We start from the raw sequence: 8421 nt of genomic DNA on the forward strand, positions 1-8421 counted from the left end.
TCTGAAACCTCATTCTAGTCCTTAAAATGTTTGCAAACATTTTCCAGTTTTGTATGACCCTGTTAATTGAGGACATTGTATTTCCTCAGCCAAGTCAGTAAAGGAAGCACTGAACAGGACCAGATGGATTCTTGCAGAACTCCATCCAATACCCTATTTCAGTTTGACACTAAAACATTGATAATTAATTTTCAAACACACTTCCCCACCCTTCAATCAGTCCATGGTGTACCCTCACTTCTTGAAATGTAAAGCAGGGATGGCAGCATCCTTGTAGAACAAAGGATTGCTTTGAGGATAAATCTAACTGGCTGTCAGATCTAACATGCTGTAGTGAGCTGAAAAACAGATTTTGACCACCTTATGATCCTGGCTGCTAGAGTCACTTTTCTTATCATGTGCAGTGAAAAGCAACATATTTATTCATATCTCTTATCTACATATGGAAATGTTAATTGGAATTCCAACATTAATTGGAGTTTCCTGGAATATATCCAGACAGAGCTGGTTTTCTTTCTTGGGGGAAACAAGTTCCCTTTTAAGGGCTTAGGAAGGGGAGCTGATACACCATATTATTTTATGTCAAATCTTAAGGAGTGATGAATGAAACAAGAAGAAACAGAGAAAGGAATGACCAAGCACAGCACAAATTAATCAGCTTTCCCTCCTACCCTCTGCCCCAGATTTCCAAAGCACTAAGTTCATATCTCCTGGTGGCTTACTTGGGCACTGAGTAATTCAAATCTGAGAATGTATCCAGATCTGTCTAAGTCTTTTTATCACAATCCAGTCTTTGTTTTGCTGCTGTAGAATGAAATAACTGACTGTAGTTGATTATGCATTCCAGTATATGCCAAGGCCAAGTTATGACATAATAAACCCCTCAACACTAAGGGCTAATGTTTAATTACAGAACATAAGAGAGTGAGGGCCTCAGAGAAGGAAAAACAGAGTCCTTGTTTCAAGACAAAAGAGGAATAGGTTCATCCCAATTAGAAGTTGTCCTCAGGTCAATTTATAGTCTCCCAAGGCTCTCTACCTACAAATATGTCATTATTTAACTTGAGCACTCCTACTGTTACTTGTCTGGTAAAAAGTTATGCACACAAATATTGATTGCCAACCTATTCTAGATAAGTTAAGCTTCCCCTTTGGCATGATGCAATATTCAGGGACCACATAGACTTTGCAGTAATAACAGAGAAGGATTTTGTCTCCTCTTGCTCAGAGCTCAGATTTATCAATCCTTTCTTCAGTCCTATTGCTGTTTCAATCTACCATTCTTGTGAATGAAAAGGGAAAGGTATCTTCAGAGAAAATCTGAGATCTTCAGACTGCTGAACTGTCTTTATGAAGTTCTGCCTTCTTTCCATTGTCTACAGAAGGAACAGGGGGGTAGCTCTATACCTAATTTAAATCCTTTGTTAAACACATTTTTTCAGTCTGGCTGAGGGTATCCACAGCTGCTATTCTATGATAGGCAACCAATTTTAAAGCAGCCATAAATCTCATATATCCTGGTATCCTGTGTGTCCTGAAGAGGTACCAGGCCATTCCATCCATCAGGACAATATTCACAGAAACACAATATCACAGAATTGTTTGGGTTGGAAGAGACCTTAAAAATCATCTGGTTACAATCTACCTGCTTGGGCAGAGCCACTTCCCACCAGACCAGGTTGCTCAAAGTTCCTTCCAACCTGGCCTTGAACACTTCCAGTGATGGGGATTCCACAATGTCTCTGGGCAACCTGTGCCAGTGTTTCACTACCCTCAAATGGAAGAATTTCTTCCTAATGTCTAATCTAAATCTACCTTTAGTAGTTTGAAACCATTCAGTTTCCTTCAGTTCGAAACCATTCCCCTTGTCCTAACACTCCATGTACATCATCCCTCCCCAAATTTCCTGCAGCTACTTCAGCTGCTGGAAAGATGCTACAAGGTCTCCCCGTAGTCTTCTCTTATCCAGGCTGAACAACCCCAACTCTCAATCTGTTGTCATAGGAGATGTGCTCCAGCCCCCTAATTATCTTTGTGGCCCTTAAGAAGTAAATTTTTTTATGTTTCGTGTCAATTTGTATTCTTCCTATATCTATATTCAGATAGTGAGAGAGAGAAGGCCCATTAGAGCACTTTACATTCTAAAAATTTGAACTCTACAGCTCACTGAACTGATAAATTTTTGTTGTGTTGAGTTTGCAGCAAAATAATTGCAAGACTTAAAAAGACTAGATTTTGATAAATTTTAAGTGTACTTGTGGAATTCTCTTTACTGTAAGTAACCCTGGACCATTTATTAAGGGCTTACAGGTTTTCCTAGCATCCTCTTGACATCATTACAGGCTTTTTCTTGTTATTTCTGTTTTGTTGATTGTAATTATCCAAACTGCGATTAGACAATACTCCCCCTCCACCCCCCCAAAAAAAAACCCAAAAAAACCCCCAATAATAATCTCCAATTGCAGCTATTAAACCTAAGAGGATGCACAGGTGGAGCACCAGCTGGATGTACCATAAGATGCATCCTCCCCCCATGAAGCTGGTATCCATCAGAACTACCTGCAGTAAAAAACCACATTACCATGTTGTCCATATGTCACCATTGCTAATATCTGGAAGGTGAAGTTGGCCATGTGGTTCTGCTTCCTTGTCCTTCACAGTTTCATTTTCTGGGTCTCCTGATTTTTGTGAGTACAAGTTTCTATATTTCTCCAGTTCTCCATATGTGAACAATTGCTTTATTGTGAAATGGATTAGTGTGAATATTTCAAATAGGAGCCTTTCCCCCCATATTTTCATACCAGGTTTTTTATTTAAAATTCAGCTGACAGATCACTTTCCATACATAATTTCACAGCGTTTTTCCTAATGACACCAAAACAGTAACTTAGAGTACCTGTTCTTTTAGCCTTTGGTAGGTGACTTTTTTTTCTTATTTCCTAACTGCACTTTAACTGCTTTTTGTTTTAATCTTGAAAGTATCTTGTATCTCCCCTCTCTGTTTCTCTTCTTCTTTTTTTTTTTTTTTTTTTTTTTTTTTTTTTTTTTATATTCCCCTCCTTTCCTATTTTATTAGTTCAATATGTTTTCTCTTTATTTCTTTTCAGCTACTACAGCTTTGTTCACTTTCTCTGTTTCATCATCTGTTTTTCACTCTCATTGCTGGAGCTGCATCAAAGAATATTCTGTCACGGTTTTGAAATCTTTCATTTTCTTCTAGAAAATATGTGAGTTAAAGTCACTGGAACTTATGAAAAAAGAAAACAATATAAATTTTTATGACTATGTGAGGTAAAGAGATATCAGCAGTTACAATCAACTTGAGGCAGTCTTACAAGCTTCAGACAACTTATTCAAAAGTTTAATTTGATTTTATGATTTTTTCCTGGCATACTGAATGTTGTCTGAGAGTAGGCATGTTTTTTGTTTGTTTGTTTCTTGGGGAAATGCAATCACCAGAAGTTGCCAATATTTCAAAATACCTTGCAGAGTGATAGGATTAGGAGAGCATTAATCCTCTCAGTTTGGAATAAACTTCTATTTCTGCTTATGTGCTCCACACAACTGCTTTTCCTGGTGCTTTGCTAAGAATAGATAACTTCTGACTTCTGACAAACATTGCTGCTTCCTGAAACCTCTGGGTATTTTCTTATTCTCACTTGCATCTTAGAGGGCTCTGGCTTAGATTACCTCTGAAATACTGACACAGTGGCATTGCCTGATCCAGCTGTAACTCAGCTGAGTTTTCCTGCAGGCTGACAGAGAATCAGATTGCTGTTCATGAACAGATGTGTCAAGCTGTTCAAAGGCAGCATCTCTGCTGATGTAGATTCCTCTACTGACTGTAGTGCTCGTTACCATAGTACCTGCACCTCCAAAACATTAATAAAGTAGACACCATTCTGAGACAGAGAAATATCACCACTTCAGCTTTCCTGATGCAGGAGACAGAGCTACGTTAAGCTGAAATCTGTGTGAGCCTGAAAATAGTAGCCCGAGGTTTATTTCCCAGATTAAAGACTGAGGGAAGTCACAAGCACAGTTATGGTAAGCTCTGAAATTTGTCCTGGAGGTAACTTCCACTGTTTACAGTCTTAAGCTTAAGAAGACAACATAAATATACCAGCATCATGCTGAATCCTGAATCATGCTGTATCCTGAAGTCAGCAGGAGTTAACAGAGAGAGTTTTCTTGCTTCACAAGCTGAAGTCTACCTTCTGAGTGAATGTGATGCACTGGAGCAGATCCATCACTCAGCAATCCATCACTTGCTTTCCCCCATCCTGGGATAGCAGCTCCACTCCTTGCTACACTACCTGCAACTTCTGTAATGGTTTTCTCCTCCCTCTCCTATGTTCTGAGACATCCAAAGCCAGCTGGTGCCAGGGTCAGCCTCTTGGGGTACAGCTGAGCACCCTCATCTTGGATTTTGCTGCTCAGAGCAGTTTGTCAGTGCTGTGTTGGCACCCTGGTGCTCTCACTCAGCCCACACAAACAGAATCTGTATTTACTTTTCTAATTTAGCACAAAATGTGTCATTTACTCTACTGGACTTTAATCAGGCCTGCAGCTGATCTGGTGTTTGATGTCATCTTTAAAATCTTCCCATATAATGCTATAGACAAAGTGTTACTTGGGTGAATGCTACTGAAACTAATGCCACGAATGCAAGATCTCCTTTAGAAACGTGTAAATGTTTAGAACAGTCCAGATCCTCAAAGGCATTTAAGTATGCAATTCCTTGAAACCACTAACACCTCTGGAGCAAAATCCCTTCAGGAGAGATGCAATCCATTGTCATTGCAGAATGTTGGAACAAATGGAGACCCAGCAACTTGCTGTCAAGCCTGAGAGGAAGCTGATGTTGCTACTGAGCCATGTCTTCCAGTTTTCCCAAGCACTATCTTGCAGTTGATTGCCCATGATCATAAGTCTGAGCAGTCCCAGTGAGTTTTCAGCCCTCACAAAACTCAAAAATATACCTTGAAAACAATACCAAGCTACTTGGAATGTAGGACAGAGTTCCACCAGAAAGGGCAAATCACTTTCCCACCTCATCAGTATTTCTGTCTTTAGTGAAATAACAAGGATAACCACTTGCTCTTTCAGTTGTTTTTCCTTTTATGGTCTTTGCCATTTGGGATGTCTAGATGTTCCTTTTCATTAAGATGACATTAACATCTGCTGACACTGACCTTGACCTTCTTCTCTACACTGTAATATTCTTGAACCATTGCATTTTGCAGGCACTTTACACACCAAATCTAGGCAGCTGTACATTTAGGTTTCTTGTCCTGGAAAGTCATATTTTGTGACTAGTCATGTCCTTAGGCTTCACTGTCTACGAGAAGAAAAATAATTTATGTTTATGTCTCTGAACTGAACTCCTGATGTTTTGTAGTCCATTCTGTAATTCCCATGTGAGTTGTATTTCAGAGTTGTGTGTAATATGAAATGAAAAAGAGGTATATGGGAGCTTTCTAATTTAAAATGCACACTAGGGGTGACTGTCCTTGCTGTGCCTCTTGCAGCTTTTACAGGATGCAGCATCAGGTTAAGCAGCCACACTAGGCAAAATCTGTTCATTTTTAATTTACTTTTTATTGCACCAGCCTGAAACACTTGGCACTCCACAAAGTTTAAGACAGCAACATCAAGCATATCATTGCTAAGCAAACATATAAATTAAATGAGCTTATAAATATCCAGGTCATACTGCACAGTAAGTTCGTTGGCAAATCAGCCCATAAACCATTGGAATAACTTCTTTATCTCTTCATGTCTTAGTTTACACTTCCTTTTTGTTTTTTTTTTAAAGTCAAATCTAGGATTTGAAGCAAGCAGTTCCTCTCTTCATTATGTGTGCAGTGCCCAAGGGAATTCAGTCCTGATCTCTTCCATCCTTCCACTGCCAAGGCAACAGAAACCATGAATGGGGGTTCAATAATCCCTACTGCCACAGCTGACAATCATCTCCCCTGCCTTAAGACTGTAGATACAGTCTCTACAGATCTCTACTGTAGATACACTGAGCTGGTCATCTTTGCAGCCAGTATGGAGTACTTTCAGGATTTTAATCCCTCCTGCTTGTTTTGGACATCAACTTTAGAATAAAAGGAATTGTACCTTAAATTATCCACACAATAGTAGTTAGGTCTCCACTGGGCAGTTCAGAATAACCAGCTCAGGTATATCAATTTTTTTGATCAAGAGAAATGATGCCACCCGCAGCTTGCTAATTGTCTTCTATTTAAAGGACCTCCACCCATCTGGGTAAGGCCAGATTTCTGCCTACCATGCACATTGGGAGCAACACACAGGATGTTCAGGCAAAATGTTGCCCAATCATTCTAAGCCCTCTGGGAAACCTCACAGAGACACATGAAATCAGTTCAGTTGGAGTTTGTCATTTTGAAAGACACTGGGGGCAGAAGAAGATGAACTTAAGGATGGTGGCATCTGATTTTTTCTCTACATTAATGCTATACATGAAGGAGGGGCAGAAGTTACAAAAGAAGGTCTCATGTGAAAGGTGAAACTGATTACTCTTAGGGCACAGTGAGGGCATTCCCACCACAATAACTCCTTCAGATACTGTGATTCTTGCATGGCCAGGGAAATCATGGAGGATGGCAGTGAGACACCTCACAGTGTGTCACTCCCTGTGATTCCAGTCATCTTCATCCAACCAAAGATATAGCAACCATTTTTTTTTTTCCTTTGAGACTTCTTTTTGTTTTGAATGTGAAAAACATTATGGAAGGAGAACATGGAAGTTTTGCATCAAACAGATCCTATCCAAGGATTGCTCTTCAGCTGTTACTACTGGTCTCTTTGTAACCGGGCATCAGGGTCTAACTTAGTGCCCTTTTTTCCAAGTGAATATATTGCAGGTTGGAGAAAAGGGATGCCAGCTGACAAAAAAAGAGTAATTATATTATTATATAATAATATATGATTATAATTACTATAATATACGATGTTATTATCATCTCCATTATTCTACAGCGGCAAACAACAGTATCATGGGGTGTAGCATTTGTATTAAAAACATATTTTGGTAACTCCTAAACGAAATCTCATTATTTTAAAGGTATTTTTATTATTTTAAACATGTGGCTCAGAAGTTTTTGCCATTTGAGGAGGCTAATGTTGTACAATGAAAAAATCTGAAATGTATGGCTTGATCTTATTTTGCAACAATTTATTTGTGCTCAGCTGCTGTGATGTGTGCTCCCCTCACTCCAAACTCTTATCTCCCAGAACCCTGTTAAGAAACAACCACCAGTGGCAATTGTAATGGATGTGTCTGGTCCTGATGGCTGCATCCAGTTCAAAGTGGATTTGGGGCAGACAGATAATGACACAATAGCCAAGCACTCATTCAAACATTGCACCCCCCCTAAGCACAGTGCTGATCCATGTCCTTCTCAAGTCATTTTTGGAAGAAATATGAACCTGTGTATGCAAATATGATGGTGAGTGACAAAGAGTGAGCATCCCAAGGGCCCTTTAAGACTTTTGAGTCCCTGTATGACAGGTTCTCCCCTGGAGCAGAGACACCTCTGAAGATGAGAGGTTGAGACCATAACAGATTCTTTGTAAGTGATTAATAGTGTGCTAAACTTTGAAAATCCTAACTAAATGATACAAAGGATTGATTGCAAGTATTAAATCCTTTAGACATAAACCATTAACCAAGTCTGGGATTAGGACTGGATCCAGCCACACCTAGACTCCTCTAAGTAAGACTTTAGAAAGCAAGGGGATCCTTTCTGAACCTTGTGACTCAATACTAGGATCTTACTGACAGTTTTATCTGACACTGTCCTCTATACAGTAAATAATCAAGTATACTTTGCCATCAAATCTTGTGCAACCACTATTGCATTTATTACTAAATATTGTTAAATCACTGTTTTAGATCAATATATGTTGCTAAGGCTCTCTTACGAGTGAAGTGCATCACTCCATCCATGGCAACTACCAAGGGAGAAATCATTTGCTGATGATCAGTGCAGTATATTCACTGCACCACAGAAAGTGACTTGTCCTCTAATTTCATTTCAGTCAGAGTTTAAATTCCACTTCAATGTTTATTTGTAAACATCAGGATGATAGGGACCAGATCTTTTAGATGATACTGTTCCTGAAACAATAGCTATCTGTGATTACATGATTGAATTAACTTCATCATCATCTAACTCTACTGAAATGTATGAATGTATCTCCTTTAATAATAGCTTGTTTCAGTCATTTCCAGGCATTGTGTCTTTATTTCTGAATAGGACAAATAGGTCTCTAAGCCCTTTCTTTCTTTCTCCATTGAACAAACCAATAGGAGAAAGATCTAAACAACCATTCACTTCAGCTGATATCTCTTAGTTCACAGGAACACTCTGCTTCCTTCAAGAAGAAATA

Source organism: Heliangelus exortis, chromosome 2 (genome assembly GCF_036169615.1).
Source record: "Heliangelus exortis chromosome 2, bHelExo1.hap1, whole genome shotgun sequence".
NCBI lineage: Eukaryota > Metazoa > Chordata > Aves > Apodiformes > Trochilidae > Heliangelus > Heliangelus exortis.